Genomic DNA, 19,154 nt, shown 5'->3' with positions numbered 1-19,154 from the left:
TACATTATAGCAACTTGATAGAAAATACGGTGAAAAGAAAACTTACTGAAGTGTGAAATAAGAGAGTGTAAAGCTAGACTGCATACTATACCAGAAAATAGCATAACAGTTTGCAAATCCTTCGATGAGTACAGTCATCCCTCTATTCCGTCAGAAGCAAGTTTACCAAACTATGGCAAATATAAAAGAGGCAGCTAGTAATACACGACAGTCTAAGCATTAATTATCAGTTCTTTAGCTCATTTAGATACAACAGCTTGTTTTGTAATGCCGTCTTTACCAAGTTTATCACGCAGTATTAGAAGTTGGAGGCAAAGGAAGAATCAAGCTTCTCATCTCCTAGAAAGAAATGGTTATATGATACTTGGTAAGTTTTATGAAAATGGTGAAATTTTTTTGCTCTTTGATAGTGGAGAACGTGATGTAGGCAAAATTTTCATATTTGGTATAGAAACTGGCTTAGATGATTTGGTGAAATATAAGGACTCTCATGGAACATATAAATGTAGTCCATATATGTACTACTTTATATATACGTTTATATATGTGACATATAGATAAATAGCAGCATCCCTTGTCTGTTCGGTTTACTTCTAGGGAAATCTGAAGAGCCTTACAGCAGATTTTTTTTTATACCATGAAGAACTTATGTCCAACATGAGATCCTGAATCCTTAATGACTGACTTTGAGAAAGGAAGTATCATTGCTTTCACTAAGCAGATACTTAAAAAATTTTGTTACTAGTTTTTCATGTTTCGTTATGTCCTTTTTAATGTCCCTATTTTAGTTTCATTATTTCATCTTTTATGGCAAAATTGTCTTATGGCCAATTAGCTGTGCAGCAGAACTGCTTGCAATAAAGATTCTTACAGTGAAAATATCAGACATGAAAATCAGTATGCATAGGGTTACCAAGGAAACCAATTAGACCGATATACAGTTCTACCAAAAAAGTAATAATATAATAACATCCACCCTTTATTAACACACTACCTACCAAGAGCTAGTGGCAGATTTAATAACTACTGTAATTTTGGGGTAGTAATGAGCGGAAACGATACTTTGAGATTCTTGCAATAGTGTACTGTGATATGAAGATATCTTTGATTGCTACTTGTGACAAGTCACGGTTACACCTAATTTTACTGCGAATTATTGCCTACATTTGTAATTGAAGGGAATGCTAAATTTCAGTTAAAGGTGAGTAAAAAATTTCCCTACCCATGTCCTGAATCCTCTCTGAAATCCTCAGATACCCCTTGCCTTAAAACTTCACCCTTTCCTCTTACGCCGTGTGCCCCGCTGCTGCCCTCCAGCTGCTGTCACCCTAGATGTGTGCCTCCCGTCCATGCAGGGGACAGGAGCACCAGACCTGTATCTCCGGCAGCCCACTGCACATCCACCCTGGATGACCCACAGGACCTCGCACTCGGCCTCGGCCTCGAAAAGCCAACTTCTCGGCTTGTCCATCCCACCCCTGCTCCTCCCGCCAGCCTGCTCTTCCTCCTGTGTTCCCTGTTCTGTTGGTAGCATTAACAACCTCCACATGGCTCAGGCCCCAGACCTAGCTTGAGCAAGTAAGTGAGCGCTGCTGTGGCCAGGGTTACCGCCCTAGCCTCCTTGATAATGTTTATGGAAGTGTAGACTTGTGCGTTTTAAAGCGCTGGTCTGCCCTTTTCTTTACCTGCAACGTCTTCTAAATTCCTGCTTACCCTACAGGGCTTAGTTCCTTCTTACTTCTCTTTCCAACATGTACACACTGTGGTTTAAAATGTCTTGGTGATGTCTCTTTACCTCCATGATGTGACATCGGAGGACTCCCGCCTCCCTCGCAAAGTTTTCTTCTGTTGGTCCCCCAGCCTCACCAAGCTCCCTATGGTCCCTCCAGCGGCCCACTCCCCACTTCCCCCTTTTTCTTGGCAGACAGAGTGAGTGCCTTCTGCCTGGGGATCCCTTACCTGCCTCATGGCCTCCAGGTCTCAGTTCTGCGGCTGCTTGGCTGGACAGCCTTTCCCAGCCTGTGCCGTCATGAGGACTGTCCATAGAGCAGTTCTTGTCCAACCAACTCCTGCTCCCTTGCATTTGAGCAGAGTCTGGCAGGGTTTCACCAGTGGTGTGCACTCGGGAGGACAGCATTATCAAAGTATGTGGTTAGCAGCGCTGACTTCAGAGCCAAATGACCTGGGTTCTAATCCCAGCTCCGCCACTAGCTGCTTGATCTTGGCAAGATACTTACCCTTTAGATGCCTCAGTTTTCTCATCTGTGAAACTGGCATAATTATGGATTTGTGCGATATAAATGAATTAATCTCCTGAAGCCCTTTAGAACCATGCCTAGCTTATACTGAGAGCTTAAATATCAGCTATTCTTATTAGTTTTAGTTTCAGTATTGTGGCTTGGGCTCGTTTTTTTTTTTTGTTGGTTTTTTTTTTTTTTTTGCTGTATGCAGGCCTCTCACTGTTGTGGCCTCTCCCACTGCAGAGCACAGGCTCCGGACGTGCAGTCTCAGCGGCCATGGCTCACGGGCCCAGCCGCTCCGCGGCATGTGGGATCTTCCCAGACCGGGGCACGAACCCATGTCCCCTGCATCGGCAGGCGGACTCTCAACCACTGCGCCACCAGGGAAGCCCTGGGCTCGTTTAAAAGTCACATCCTACTATACTTTTATTTTTGCTGGAGTTTTATTAAAGATTGTTGTGTTATTCGAAACCCAATATTTAACTGTTCTTCATCTCCATTGAGATTGATATCAGAACGTTGATTTTAGCAGAAATAATTTTTTTTTAATTTTATTTTTTTTATTAGTTTCTGCTTTATAACAAAGTGAATCAGTCATACGTATACATCTGTTCCCACATCCCTTCCCTCATGCATCTCCCTCCCTCCCACCCTCCCCATCCCTCCCCTCCAGGCGGTCACAAAGCACCGAGCTGATCTCCCTGTGCTCTGCGGCTGCTTCCCACTATCTATCTACCTTACGTTTGGTAGTGTATATATGTCCATGCCTCTCTTTCGCTTTGTCACAGCTTACCCTTCCCCCTCCCCATATCCACAAGTCCATTCTCAAGTAGGTCTGTGTCTTTATTCCCGTTTTACCCCTAGGTTCTTCATGACATTTTTTTTTTTTAATTCCGTATATATGTGTTAGCATACGGTATTTGTCTTTCTCTTTCTGACTTACTTCACTCTGTATGACAGACTCTAGGTCTATCCACCTCATTACAAATAGCTCAGTTTCGTTTCTTTTTATGACTGAGTAATATTCCATTGTATATATGTGCCACATCTTCTTTATCCATTCATCCGATGATGGACACTTAGGTTGTTTCCAGCTTTGGGCTATTGTGAATAGAGCTGCAATGAACATTTTGGTACATGTCTCTTTTTGAATTATGGTTTTCTCAGGGTATATGCCTAGTAGTGGGATTGCTGGGTCATATGGTAGTTCTATTTTTAATTTTTTAAGGAACCTCCATACTGTTCTCCATAGTGGCTGTACCAATTCACATTCCCACCAGCAGTGCAAGAGTGTTCCCTTTTCTCCACACCCTCTCCAGCATTTATTGTTTCTAGATTTCTTGATGATGGCCATTCTGACTGGTGTGAGATGATATCTCATTGTAGTTTTGATTTGCATTTCTCTAATGATTAATGATGTTGAGCATTCTTTCATGTGTTTGTTGGCAGTCTGTATATCTTCTTTGGAGAAATGCCTATTTAAGTCTTCTGCCCATTTTTGGATTGGGTTGTTTGTTTTTTTGCTATTGAGCTGCATGAGCTGTTTATAAATTTTGGAGATTAATCCTTTGTCAGTTGCTTCATTTGCAAATATTTTCTCCCATTCTGAGGGTTGGCTTTTGGTCTTGTTTATGGTTTCCTTTGCTGTGCAAAAGCTTTGAAGTTTCATTAGGTCCCATTTGTTTATCTTTGTTTTTATTTCCATTTCTCTAGGAGGTGGGTCCAAAAGGATCTTGCTGTGATTTATGTCATAGAGTGTTCTACCTATGTTTTCCTCTAAGAGTTGGATAGTTTCTGGCCTTACATTTAAGTCTTTAATCCATTTTGAGCTTATTTTTGTGTATGGTGTTAGGGAGTGATCTAATCTCATACTTTTACATGTCCCTGTCCAGTTTTCCCAGCACCACTTATTGAAGAGGCTGTCCTTTCTCCACTGTACATTCCTGCCTCCTTTATCAAAGATAAGTTGGCCATATGTGCGTGGGTTTATCTCTGGGCTTTCTATCCTGATCCACTGATCTATCTTTCTGTTTTTATGCCAGTACCACACTGTCTTGATTACTGTAGCTTTGTAGTATAGTCTGAAGTCAGGGAGCCTGATTCCTCCAGCTCCGTTTTTCGTTCTCAAGATTGCTTTGGCTATTCGGGGTCTTTTATTTTTCCAAACAAATTTTGAAATTTTTTGTTCTAGTTCTGTGAAAAATGCCAGTGGTAGTTTGATAGGGATTGCATTGAATCTGTAGATTGCTTTGGGTAGTAGAGTCATTTTCACAATATTGATTCTTCCAATCCAGGAGCATGGTATATCTCTCCATCTATTTGTATCATCTTTAATTTCTTTCATCAGTGTCTTATAATTTTCTGCATACAGGTCTTTTGTCTCCTTAGGTAGGTTTATTCCTAGATATTTTATTCTTTTTGTTGCAATGGTAAATGGGAGTGTTTTCTTGATTTCATTTTCAGATTTTTCATCATTAGTGTACAGGAATGCCAGAGATTTCTGTACATTAATTTTGTATCCTGCTACTTTACCAAATTCATTGATTAGCTCTAGTAGTTTTTCAGTAGCATCTTTAGGATTCTCTAGGTATAGTATTATGTCATCTGCAAACAGTGACAGCTTTACTTCTTCTTTTCCAATTTGGATTCCTTTTATTTCCTTTTCTTCTCTGATTGCTGTGGCTAAAACTTCCAAAACTATGTTGAATAAGAGTGGTGAGAGTGGGCAGCCTTGTCTTGTTCCTGATCTTAGTGGAAATGGTTTCAGTTTTTCACCATTGAGGACAATGTTGGCTGTGGGTTTGTCATATATGGCCTTTATGATGTTGAGGAAAGTTCCCTCTATGCCTACTTTCTGCAGGGTTTTTATCATAAATGGGTGTTGAATTTTGTCAAAAGCTTTCTCTGCATCTGTTGAGATGATCATATGGTTTTTCTCCTTCAACTTGTTAATATGGTGTATCACATTGATTGATTTGCGTATATTGAAGAATCCTTGCATTCCTGGAATAAACCCCACTTGATCATGGTGTATGATCCTTTTAATGTGCTGTTGGATTCTGTTTGCTAGTATTTTGTTGAGGAGTTTTGCATCTATGTTCATCAGTGATATTGGCCTGTAGTTTTCTTTCTTTGTGACATCCTTGCCTGGTTTTGGTATCAAGGTGATGGTGGCCTCGTAGAATGAGTTTGGGAGTGTTCCTTCCTCTGATATTGTTTGGAAGAGTTTGAGAAGGATGGGTGTTAGCTCTTCTCTAAATGTTTGATAGAATTCGCCTGTGAAGCCATCTGGTCCTGGGCTTTTGTTTGATGGAAGATTTTTAATCACAGTTTCAATTTCAGTGCTTGTGATTGGTCTATTCATATTTTCTATTTCTTCCTGATTCAGTCTTGGCAGGTTGTGCATTTCTAAGAATTTGTCCATCTCTTCCAGGTTGTCCATTTTATGGGCATAGAGTTGCTTATAGTAATCTCTCATGATCTTTTGTATTTCTGCAGTGTCAGTTGTTACTTCTCCTTTTTCATTTCTAATTCTATTGATTTGAGTCTTCTCCCTTCTTTTCTTGATGAGTCTGGCTAATGGTTTATCAATTTTGTTTATCTTCTCAAAGAACCAGCTTTTAGTTTTATTGATCTTTGCTATCGTTTCCTTCATTTCTTTTTCATTTATTTCTGATCTGATTTTTATGATTTCTTTCCTTCTGCTAACTTTGGGATGTTTTTGTTCTTCTTTCTCTAATTGCTTTAGGTGCAAGGTTAGGTTGTTTATTCGAGATGTTTCCTGTTTCTTAAGGTGGGATTGTATTGCTATAAACTTCCCTCTTAGAACTGCTTTTGCTGCATCCCATAGGTTTTGGGTCGTCGTGTCTCCATTGTCATTTGTTTCTAGGTATTTTTTTATTTCCTCTTTGATTTCTTCAGTGATCACTTCGTTATTAAGTAGTGTATTGTTTAGCCTCCATGTGTTTGTATTTTTTACAGCTCTTTTCCTGTAATTGATATCTAGTCTCATAGCATTGTGGTCAGAAAAGATACTTGATACAATTTCAATTTTCTTAAATTTACCAAGGCTTGATTTGTGACCCAAGATATGATCTATCCTGGAGAATGTTCCATGAGCACTTGAGAAAAATGTGTATTCTGTTGTTTTTGGATGGAATGTCCCATAAATATCAATTAAGTCCATCTTGTTTAATGTATCATTTAAAGCTTGTGTTTCCTTATTTATTTTCATTTTGGAAGATCTGTCCATTGGTGAAAGTGGGTTGTTAAAGTCCCCTACTATGATTGTGTTACTGTCGATTTCTCCTTTTATGGCTGTTAGTATTTGCCTTATGTATTGACGTGCTCCTATGTTTGGTGCATAAATATTTACAATTGTTATATCTTCTTCTTGGATCAATCCCTTGATCATTATGTAGTGTCCTTCTTTGTCTCCTCTAGTAGTCTTTATTTTAAAGTCTATTTTGTGTGATATGAGAATTGCTACTCCAGCTTTCTTTTGGTTTCCATTTGCATGGAATATCTTTTTCCATCCCCTTACTTTCAGTCTGTATGTGTCTCTAGGTCTGAAGTGGGTCTCTTGTAGACAGCATATATATGGGTCTTGTTTTTGTATCCATTCAGCCAATCTGTGTCTTTTGGTGGGAGCATTTAGTCCATTTACATTTAAGGTAATTATCGATATGTATGTTCCTATTCCCATTTTCTTAATTGTTTTGGGTTCGTTATTGTAGGTCTTTTCCTTCGTTGTGTTTCTTGCCTAGAGAAGTTCCTTTAGCATTTGTTGTAAAGCTGGTTTGGTGGTGCTGAACTCTCTCAGCTTTTGCTTCTCTGTAAACGTTTTAATTTCTCCATCAAATCTGAATGAGATCCTTGCTGGGTAGAGTAATCTTGGTTGCAGGTTTTTCTCTTTCATCACTTTAATTATGTCCTGCCACTCCCTTCTGGCTTGTAGAGTTTCTGCTGAGAGATCAGCTGTTATCCTGATGGGGATTCCCTTGTGTGTTATTTGTTGTTTTTGCCTTGCTGCTTTTAATATGATTTCTTTGTGTTTAATTTTTGACAGTTTGATTAATATGTGTCTTGGTGTATTTCTCCTTGGATTTATTCTGTATGGGACTCTCTGTGCCTCCTGGACTTGATTAACTATTTCCTTTCCCATATTAGGGAAGTTTTCAACTATAATCTCTTCAAATATTTTCTCAGTCCCTTTCTTTTTCTCTTCTTCTTCTGGAACCCCTATAATTCGAATGTTGGTGCGTTTAATGTTGTCCCAGAGGTCTCTGAGACTGTCCTCTGTTCTTTTCATTGTTTTTTCTTTATTTTGCTCTGCAGCAGTTATTTCCACTATTTTATCTTCCACCTCACTTATCCGTTCTTCTGCCTCAGTTATTCTGCTCTTGATCCCATCTAGAGTATTTTTTATTTCAGTTATTGTGTTTTTAATCGATGCTTGATTCATCTTTAGTTCTTCTAGGTCCTTGTTAACTGTTTCTTGCATTTTGTCTATTCTATTTCCAAGATTTTGGATCTGGGAAATAGAATCTTGGATCATCTTTACCATCATTATTCTGAATTCTTTTTCAGGTAGACTGCCTATTACCTCTTCATTTGTTAGGTCTGGTGGGTTTTTATCTTGCTCCTTCTCCTGCTGTGTGTTTTTCTGTCTTCTCATTTTGCTTATGTTACTGTGTTTGGGGTCTCCTTTTTGCAGGCTGCAGGTTCGTAGTTCCTGTTGTTTTTGGTGTCTGTCCCCAGTGGCTAAGGTTGGTTTAGTGGGTTGTGTAGGCTTCCTGGTGGAGGGGACTAGTGCCTGTGTTCTGGTGGATGAGGCTGGATCTTGTCTTTCTGGTGGGCAGGTCCACGTCTGGTGGTGTGTTTTGGGGTGTCTGCGGACTTTTTATGATTTTAGGCCGCCTCTCTGCTAATGGGTGGCGTTGTGTTCCTGTCTTGCTAGTTGTTTGGCATAGGGTGTCCAGCACTGTAGCTTGCTGGTCGTTGAGTGAAGCTGGGTGCTGCTGTTGAGATGGAGATCTCTGGAAGATTTTCGCCGTTTGATATTATGTGGAGCTGGGAGGTCTCTTGTGGACCAGTGTTTTGAAGTTGGCTCTCCCACCTCAGAGGCACAGCACTGACTCCTGGCTCCTCAATTTGGGATGATTTGTTGTCTATTCATGTATTCCACAGATGCAGGGTACATCAAGTTGATTGTGGAGCTTTAATCTGCTGCTTCTGAGGCTGCTGGGAGAGGTTTCCCTTTCTCTTCTTTGTTCTCACAGCTCCCGGGTCACAGCTTTGGATTTGGCCCCGCCTCTGCGTGTAGGTCGCCGGAGGGCGTCTGTTCTTCGCTCAGACAGGACAGGGTTAAAGGAGCAGCCTCTTCGGGGACTCTGGCTCACTCAGGCCGGGCGGGAGGGAGGGGCACGGAGTGCGGGGCGAGCCTGCAGCGGTAGAGTTCGGCGTGACGTTGCACCAGCCCGAGGCGCACCGTGCGTTCTCCCAGGGAAGCCGCCCCTGGATCCCGGGACCCCGGCAGTGGCGGGCTGCACAGGCTCCCGGAAGGGCGGTGTGGACAGTGACCTGCGCTCGCACACAGGCTTCTTGGCGGCGGCAGCAGCAGCCCCAGCGTCCCACGCCCGTCACTGGGCTCCGCGCTTTCAGTCGTGACTCGCGCCCGTCTGTGGAGCCCCTTTAAGCAGCGCTCTTAATCCCCTCTCCTCGCGCACCAGGAAACCAAGAGGGAAGAAAAAGTCTCTTGCCTCTTCGGCAGCTTCAGAGTTTTCCTGGACTCCCTGCCGGCTAGCTGTGGCACATTAGCCCCCTCCAGGCTGAGTTCTCGCCGCCAGCCCCAGTCCTCTCCCTGCGCTCTGACCGAAGCCCGAGCCTCAGCTTCCAGCGCCGCCCGCCCTGGTGGGCGAGCAGACAAGCCTCTCAGGCTGGTGAGTGCCGCTCGGCACCGATCCTCTGTGCGGGAATCTCTCCGCTTTGCCCTACCCAGGTATGTGGGGAGTTTCTTGCCTTTTGGGAGGTCTGGGGTCTTCTAGCAGAAATAATTTATGTGAGACAAAAGGAAATACTTTTTGAAAGAAAGGTAGGAGGACTCCTGGGGATACAGCCTCTTAACAGAATGATGGAGACACCGTCCCACCAGCAGTTAGCTAGTTGAGTTGGGGATTTATCCATGGTTCTTCCATTTCAGAGATTATGTTGATCTCACCGGAATTTTTCTTGCAGCCCTTTGGGTAAAAGAGAGATCAATATTATTTATCAAAGTATTTCTCTGGGAATGCATATCATCATATATTCTTGCAAACCGATCCACATAAAAAGATGGTTTTGAATGTAATTACTTTTTTTTGCATGAGTGTTTTCATATCCTCTATAAATATTGTGCTCTGTGGGGAGAAATTTTTCATGATTCCTACCACCATTGTTTGTGACATTAATGTGCTCTTATAACTGATCCTTTTCTTCCCTTTTTCTTTCAACATTGAAGCAGTATTTCCCCTGAGGTTTAACTGTTTCAGCCTTTTCTAGGTTTTGCCACCAGGTGGGGCACTGGCTCCTTTATAAGGCATGGGCCAGGGCTTGAGGCTGGTTTTCTCACTGAGGTGGCTGTCTTGCCCTGTCATTCTGAAGTGACCCCTGGAGAAACTGTTCAGCCCTGACCCTGGGAGTGGGTAGAAGAGGCCAGCAGGGTGAGTGTTAGATCTGAGGGAGTTTCAGGGCTTTTCATTCCTGATCTTGTTGAGCTAATATGCTAACGACTTCTGTTTCATAGGTTTTGAGTAACTTGAATTTTACCAGAAATACATGTAAATCTACTTGGCAACAAGTGAATCAAGTTTTCCTCGGAATATTTGGTCCCATCTTTATGGCTCAGAAGAAACATTAAATTTGGTAACCTTGACCATTATGTTAAATAGGTCTTATTTAAATAAGATAGAAATCATGGAAACAAGAATTAAAACTGCTCTTGGCATTGAAAATTAGGGGAAGATTGTGTGTAACTGTGGACACTTCATGTTAAAAAGCAACGCATGGATTTTTATTCTTTTTTTTTTTTTTTTTTGCTGTACATGGGCCTCGCACTGTTGTGGCCTCTCCCATTGCGGAGCACAGGCTCCGGATGCGCAGGCTCAGTGGCCATGACTCATGGGCCCAGCCGCTCCGTGGCATGTGGGATCTTCCCGGTCCGGGTCACGAACCCGTGTCCCCTGCATCGGCAGTCGGACTCTCAACCACTGCGCCACCAGGGAAGCCCGGATTTTTATTCTTAAGCGATGTACTGGAACATTATTTTTTTAAGATATAAATGCCTTAAATTATCAATTACATTTTTCTAGAATGAAAAATAAATTTCTTACTTTGAAACCATTGTGAGTCATATTAAGTCCCAGTTTAAACTATAAAAAACTACAAAACCACCAAAAAACTTTTTTATTTTATAATATAACCTAACTGTAGATGAAATTGAATTATGAGTGATTTTCACAGTTACAGACACTAAGTCAGAATCAGAAGTTAGAAGATTCTTTCATAAGTTTTCCTCTTGAACTTAATTTTTAGACTTTAGTGATTAATGAGGTTTTATGCTTATTTAATGTATTTTAAAAATCTAGAAATAGTGATAGTATGTGCCTTTGGTTCTCAGAAGAAATAACTTAATGTGGTCCCTCTTAGGCAATGTGAAATTATAGTGCTATATGTTCCATCACCACCACCAACAATTTGGGCAACAATATAAAACTCATTTCATGGCACTAGTGGAGGGCAGACTGTATTCCTCTTGTTTGAAATGAATGAGTCACTTTAATACAGCATCTGAGGGGCAAGAAGGGAGTGAGAGTGCTCTTTGTTTCAGCTGGTGTGTTACAGTTTTCTTGGGTAGCAAGTACAAAAATGAAGCCTGAAGCCTTAGCTCATTCTGTATGTGAGTTTTATTTCTCACAGCAGCCCAGTGTCTATTTAACATGTGGGAGTGGTTTCAAGTTCATTACTAAAGCTTATAGGCTAAAGTGCTTTGTGGGCTTGGCTATGACTTAAGTGGCCTTTAGGGAGTTGGCCAAAAACGGGGCTTGGGAACAGACTGCTTTCCCCGTGTCTGTGGATTCTCGGGGTAGTCAGTTTTTATTCCCCTGTCGGCTATCAGCTGCTTTGGAGATTAGTTTCACAGTATGGATTCTTTCTTCAAAGCAATATGAAGCGACTGCTTTCACGGGGGCACCAGGTTAGTAAATAAGGTTTTGAACTTTCTGCTGCATGTGTCAGATTTTCTTTCTGTCCTCACGGGGCGATGACATGACAGTCAGCATAACATTTGTGCTGTTGCTGCGTTCTTTTAGAAAATAATGTGAGTTCGTCGATCCTACAGGGAGGTCTGGGGGTTATGGTTCTCCTTGTAATATATGCATTGCTGGACAATATTAAATGCAGGTGGAAGCCAAGAAAAAATGACATTTATGTGTTGGATGTGCAGTCTAGAGATTTGTACCTGTTCATATGCATTTTCAATTCCTTTTTCAGAATTCCTTTCTTTGTGTCTTCCCATTATATCTTCTAGGAATAACTATGATTTTATACATGGTTGATTTTACTTTATGGAACACGAGACGGCAGTGTGTAGTGCCCCAGCCAGTGGTGTCCTTCACACCCTGTGCGTGCTTGCCTGATGCATGGTTTTCTCTGGGGCCTACTGATTATAGTTACAAGGAACCAGAATATGATTTTAATTTTCTTTTTGAAAAGTCTGACATTTTCCTAGAATGCCTCACAGAATACCTGCATAACAGTTGACGTGGGCAGAGTGTACAGGTGGATCAAGCTGGACTGAATCCCTTCCTTAGTCATCACTGTTTTTATTCTTAAGTGATTCCTCTAGGAATAAATATGACTGTCAAAACGGAGTGTGCTTTGTAAGACAATGAAAGGATTGCTAACAGTATTAAAATGAAATTAAGTCAATAGAGCAAAGTATCAAGAGAATATCTTCCTTAACTTCATTAACTTAGACACCTAGAGAGCGATATTACCTTTGTTTACTTGTCACCAAAGCAATCCAGCATGAAGTTGTTTCACAAGAGTATGTAGTTCGATTTGATGATGTTTTCAAGTTTGCAACACTTTATGAAATATATTGGCTTTTATGTTACTTTATGTATGCTTTAGTTCAAGGTAAGCGCTGTTTTTTTTAAAATAAATTAATTAATTAATTAATTTATTTTTGGCTGCATTGGGTCTTTGTTGCTGTGCGTGGGCCTTCTCTAGTTGCGGTGCGTGGGCTTCTCATTGCAGTGGCTTCCCTTGTTGTGGATCACGGGCTCTAGGCACGTGGGCTTCAGTAGTTGTGGCTTGTGGGCTCAGTAGTGTGGCACACGGGCTTAGTTGCTCTGCGGCATGTGGCATCTTCCCGGACCAGGGCTCGAACCTGTGTCCCCTGCACTGGCAGGCGGATTCTTAACCACTATGCCACCAGAGAAGTCCCAGTATGGGTGTTTTAAAATATGCTAATATGCTTCTGTTGTTGCCATTTGAGTCTCCTCTTTTTTCCCCCGCTGGGAAATACAGTGTTTCAGAAAGGGTCTGTTCTCTCAGGTTCTCCTGTGTTTAAAAATATAAAATTGAGGGAGAAGGGAGACAGAAATAGGTACTTAAAGAAATCTTTGAGGTGATTTGCTAAAGTTTAAAGATCCCAGTCCTATCTCTGCTGAGGCTGAAGTTGCAGAGTTATGGCTGCATGCTATCTCAAGATTGTGAAATTGACTGTACTTTATCCCCCTCAAGACACAATTGTACAGCTGTATTATTACCCCTGCCTCTGCAGATATTTTCTTCAACAGTAAATCCAAAAAAAAAAGATAGCAGAGATTGCTATGACTTGCTTAATATATGCTAATACTGCATATGTGCTATTATTAATTATTAAATGCTATTAACGTAAAATTTTAAAGAAGACTTCTGTCAATCTGATTGTAGCTCCTCAATGATTTAAAGGACTGTGTTAAGACATTTTACTTGTTGATTACTTGTTTGCACTTAGCTGGCATGGATAAGTCTTAAAAAGCTCACCTAAAGCTCATTTAGGTCTGGTAGGTCTCAGTTTCTGTGTTCCCAAGTGCTTCGCAGCCTTTTCTTCTACAGATGATAACAGAACAGTACTGATTAGAAACAGAAATAAACAATGTGGCAAAGGATAGAGTAAGAGGGGAAACTCCTTAAAAACCAGATTTTAGGGTTTTACCAAAGGATATTCATTACAATAAGCTTCCTCCAAACATGAGGGGAAAAAAAAAGACTGTACAATAGAGTGCTCAAAATCTGTAATTTGGGACGGAGGCAAATCTTATTCCTGATTCCAGGCTTGGCACACACATTGCAGTTTTGTTCTCATCTTGCCAGACTGGTTTAGTTTTGTGACATCTCTGCTTTTTGGCCAAAATCAAGTAGAGATGGACATTTTTCCCATTCCATATCAGGTTAAGCTTTGAGCCGATTAATTTTTATCCAACATGCTTTCTTGTTAACAGTCAAAAGTACCCTTGATGCCTCATAAATCTCAGATGGTTATGAACATAGTTGATGATCCATTATTTCAATATGAATTGGCCCACACTCAAAACATCAGGAAGGTTAAATGTCAGTAGAAGGTAAGGACTTAGAGGAAAGAAATGAATAACCAGGAGGAATCATGATGTCAGGAGTGGGTTTTCTGACTGCTGAACCTTTATGATAAATGTTCACCTATTGTCTGGTTCCATTCACACCCCAGATCACTCCCGTTTCCTGCCCACAGTCTTCATCTTCGAGGTGCCTGTTTGGGGAGCTGTCGGTTCTTGATCTGCAGTTTCTGGCCTTGTCAGATTCATCTTGTACAGCCACCCCTGCCTTTTTCATGCCTAACCCGCTGAGTTCTTGCTCCTAACCCTGCTCACTGAAGGTGCCGATGTGCAAGGGTCTTGTGTTTACATATCAGAAAGTGGGGCAGAAAGCAAGGGAGACTGTGATGCCGCCCACCACAGAAATGAACTATTTTGTTTTATTTTATTTATTTATTTTTTTATACTTCAATAAAATTTAATTTTTATTTTTAAAAGAGTCTATTACTGAAATCAACCCTATATTCATCAATACTACAATGGAAGATATTCTTATAAGAGAATATTATATAGCAATGAAAATAAACTAAACATGTATGTAAAAAAATAGAAATATCTTATAATCAATGTTAATCTAATGAAGGCAAAGAATATAATATACACTGTATGATTCTATGCATAGCAAGTTCAAAAACAGGCAAACTCATTTATGATGTTTATCTTCTGAAGGAGACATGTTAGTACCTGAAAGGGAAAACATAGGGAGCTTACAGGGGGCTGGTTATACCCTATTTGTTGGTCAAGGTAGTGGCCACACAGGTGGTCAATGTGATAATTCATTGAGCTGTACACTGCTGAACTGTGTGTTTTTCTATATAAAGATTTAACAAATGCAGTGGAGGGACATACAAAAATCATGGTTCATGAGCTACATATGACCTTAGAGAGCATTCAGTCCAACTTATTCAAGAAATGAACTATTTTAATAATGACAGTGAATACTAACTTCCCAGAGGGATTGCAAAGGCTGAGGACAGATTCTACTCCTAGGGCTGATCTGACCGTAGACTTCACCAGTTCCTTGGTTCCTTCTGAAGAAGCCAATTTACGTTTGACCTTCTGGCATTTCTGGGGTTGAAGATATTAGTACCTGTGGCAGGAGTAGTAGAGGGAGTGGTAATAGTAATAATAACAACTAACACTCAAAAAGCATTTCCTAAAGGCAGTCTCTGTTCTAAGCCTCTCATGTAATCCTCACAACAACCCTAAGGGGTCAATTGTCTTTATTATCCCCATTTTACAGTTGATGAAACTGTCCCAGGGAAGTTACATAATTTGTCCCGAGTCATAGCAGCTAGTCACCAGTAATAGTATTGTGCCTCAGAGGGGTGCTGTGGTGGGGAAAAAATGGTATGAGGAGTTGATGTCTTTGGGAAATATAATCCAGTCTTTATTAATGAGAAGCAACCATGTAAATACTGATATCTGTGCTGCGCTTCCTACTCAAAGATGCTTCTGTTGACCCACTGTCAACGAGTAAGGCATGTCCTTTGTGTCCTTTTCCTACTGGGTGTTTGTGCGGGTGAGCTTGTACTCTGCTTTCTCACATGTTCTGCTGGGAACCAGTGGCAAGAACCAGTGACCAGTGGCAGGATGTAGAGCTTACTCGTGGTCAGTAAATGAGATCAGTGGTGACCAGTCCACGTGGTGGATAAGCCCACAGTTGAAAACTGTCTTTTAACTACACAAGCTAATCTTGGAACTTTTGAGACTTTTTAAGGCTAAAATGATAAAACCACTAAGGCTCGAACTTGGACCTTTTGATTGTTTAGCTTTAATTTGGCCTGTACGAGTGTCCTCTTCATTCCTGCCCAGTATGATTTCCTGCTGATGATCAAAGCTCTGGTTATTTTGTCAGTCCTGAAGGCTTTCTGGGGCTTAGTGGAGAGCCAGGAATATGAGACATGTATTTCCTTTAAAAACATAAATGTGCATTTGAAAATGTGGGGCAAATAACTTACTCTAGATTGGGCCAAAACTTAAACATGTGACAAATAAGGTTCGAACCTTTAAAAATATGTAAAAATACAGTCCATAGGTTAAGGAGTTATATTTTAAAAAAAGAAAGAAGAAAAGAAATCAAACGGTTTTATTATTTGGATGGGGAAGCACTTTCTCTTCCTAAAACCAATAGAGGAAATCACAAAAGGAATAGGGCAATACATTGGAATTTTCCAGGTAGGAGTGCAAAAGCTTTAACTACAGAAATACTCATTGAAGTGTTATTTATTGTCATGAAAAGTGGGAAATAATCAAAATATACAATAGAAGGAAACTGCATAATGGATCATTATGCAACTACTACAGTTTTACTTAAGAAAAACTATAATCGGAGGAAATGGTGATGATAGATATTTAAGATAAAACACTGGATAGTAAACTATTTGTGCATCATGTACTTGGTGATGTTTAAAATATACCTGTCCTGGGCCTTCCCTGGTAGTGCAGTGGTTAAAAATCCACCTGCCATTGCAGGGGACATGGGTTCAAACCTTGGTCCGGGAAGATCCCACATGCCGCAGAGCAACAAAGCCCGTGTGCCACAACTACTGAGCCTGAGAGCCACAACTACTGAGCCCACGTGCCACAACTACCCAAGCCCGTGTGCCCAGAGCCCGTGCTCTGCAATAGAGAAGCCACTGCAATGAGAAGCCCGCGCACCGCGAAGAAGAGTAGCCCCCGCTTGCCGCAACTAGAGAAAGCCCGTGCACAGCAACAAAGACCCAACGCAGCCAAAAATAAATAAATAAATAAATAAAATAAATCAAAATAAAATAAAATATACCTGTCTCTGTATGTGTTATGCTTAGGGAGAGAACAGAATGGATGATCACCTTAAGTTAATTGGGGTTTAGGGATTTTTTTTTTTTTTTTTTTTTTTTTTTTTGCGGTACGCGGGCCTCTCACTCTTGTGGCCTCTCCCGTTGCGGAGCACAGGCTCTGGACGCGCAGGCTCAGCGGCTATGGCTCACGGGCCCAGCCGCTCCACGGCATGTGGGATCTTCCCGGACCGGGGCATGAACCCGTGTCCCCTGCATCGGCAGGCTGACTCTCAACCACTGCGCCACCAGGGAAGCCCAGGATTATTTTAAAGGTGGGAATTTCTGGCAGTTTTAATTTTCTCCTTATACTTTTCTGCATATTAATATTTAAAAATATGATTCTCTTATATTTGAAAACATAAAAAATATTCATGGAGAGAGAAAGATGAAAACAAGATATACAAAAATTTAATAGTAAGTTAACATCACCCATAATCTATTTAAGGTGGTAACTCTAAGAATGCTTTTAATTTCCTCAGATAGTTTGTAAACTTAAGGTTTCCTTTAAGAAGAATTTATTATTTTTATAATAAAAATTAAAATAGATTTGGAGTGACAGGTTAGAGTTGAGGCAGATCAGTCTTTATAAAGGAGAGGATATTTTTACTTTGGAGAGCAATTATTTTGCTGCATTTTTGCATTACTTTAGGAAAGTGCCTTTTGATTTTTAGGCACCAGGTTTAAAATCTTAATTAGACATTATAGCTGATTAAATTTTAAGATATATAGTTTATTTAATAAGGGATGTGGGAAGATGCTCACTTAAATACTTGAAACAACAGTCCAGGAAAGACACTTTCATGGATTTCCAGTGTGCCCAGATGTTTTGATAACTCTTCATTGGTCCAAGGGCAGTTGCTGATGTTTCGAATGGGACAAGTCAACATACTGAGACAGTCCTTAGAAGATATGATTTGACTGGAATAATGAAGGTGGAAGAGAACCTTGGAGTAGTTGACTTCATTCTTCCGCCTCCTTCTTTTACAGATGAGGTCCCCAAAGCCCAGAATGATTGAGTCCCCAAGGTCACAAGGTTCTAGTCGACTTGACTGGAGTCTTTTGGGGCCTTTTGAGGTCTTTTGATTCCCCTATTGCTGCTGGTTTTAATATTTCATTCTGTCCACTTACAAGCATTTTAGTAATGAGGAATGAAATTATATTTCCATTTTTCCTGGGTTGGTAAAAATCAGGAGCTAATACCATTCAGCACTTACCTGATGACATTGGAGAAAGAAGCTGAAGGCTCATTATGGCTTCCAAGGAAAACTTACCAGCTTCACAAGCGTGGTCTTTATTCTCATCATTGTTGTTCGAACATTTTGTTCTTGGGTAAAGGCTTACTTAATGCACATCTGGTTTCCATGTTTGTTCTGAAAGACAGCAGCCACAAGGAGTGACTAGAGATCACTGGATACTGAACCCTGGGAATTATTTTTTAACAACTTTATTGTTATTGTATAATTTACATATCACAAAGTTAACCCCTTCAAAGCGTACAATTCTGTATTCTTTAGCGTATTTGCAGAGTTGTGTAACCATCACCATAATCTAATTTTAGAACATTTTTGGCACCCCCTAAAGGAGACCTTGTACCCACTCTCCCTACTCCCCTCTCTTCCTTACCCAGCCCTAGGCAACCACTGTTCTAACTTCCTGCCTCTAGATTTGCCCATTCTGAACATTGAACGAAATCATACACTGGATGAGAAAGCTAGAAATTTTAATTTGATGCTCAAAGACCTCTTAGGTGAACATGACCTGGTTACTCTGTGGGCCCTTTCTTCTCAACAGTGTCTTGAACTGTGAGATTGAGACCAAATGAACTCAGTGTTGTCACCTATTTACTAGATTAAGTGGCTTATTTTTGTTTTCTGGAGTCCCTGTATTCAAAATTCAAATAAAAAATCTTCAGTATTCAAATTTTAAAAATATATGGGAGTACATATCCATTAATATGAGATTGTTGTAGTAGGCTGTGCTGCAAAATTGTTAGGTTAGACCACAGCTTATTGGATGGGACGTTGAGTGACTTACTTGACTTTTCTAAGACTCAATTTCCTTATCTGTAGAATGAGGATCATAATACTAGTACTTACCTTTCAGGGTTCTAATGAGTATTAAATGAAATAATGTATATATAACGCCTCCCACAGTGCCTGATGCATGAGTGTTAAGTGAATGTTACCTACTGTTATTAGTGTCATTTATAATAAACTGTAGGAGTTATTTTATTTCATTCTTTCTGACTTCATCTATGTACTACTGAGGATTTGAGTTGGCTTGCAAGAATATTTACATACCATTAAACACACACACACACACACAGGAATAAAACAAAAGCAGGGATGATAAAGTTACTAGAAGGACAGTACCAGAGGAAATAATAATAACAGTAGTAATGAGAGCTAACATTTATATAGCGGGTTATGAATGGA

The 19,154-nt window shown here is 40.5% G+C and overlaps 1 protein-coding gene across 3 annotated transcripts in view; it reads left to right on the top strand.

The window, feature by feature from the left end:
- Window positions 1–19,154, top strand: part of PLD1 (phospholipase D1) — a 220,911-nt gene that overhangs the window by 48,089 nt on the left and 153,668 nt on the right. The window contains exon 1 of one of the 3 annotated variants that reach the window (XM_081234559.1): window positions 11,319–11,472. The exons of the other annotated variants lie outside the window; for them this stretch is intronic. The gene's annotated coding sequence lies outside the window, so the exon portion shown is untranslated. Of the gene's footprint in view, window positions 1–11,318; window positions 11,473–19,154 lie in introns of those variants that run through there. 3 annotated transcript variants of the gene reach the window in all.

This window comes from Mesoplodon bidens (genome assembly GCF_964165515.1).
Source record: "Mesoplodon bidens genome assembly, chromosome: 5".
NCBI classification, from domain to species: Eukaryota; Metazoa; Chordata; class Mammalia; order Artiodactyla; family Ziphiidae; genus Mesoplodon; species Mesoplodon bidens.
This window is presented reverse-complemented; position numbering and strand designations above follow the sequence as displayed.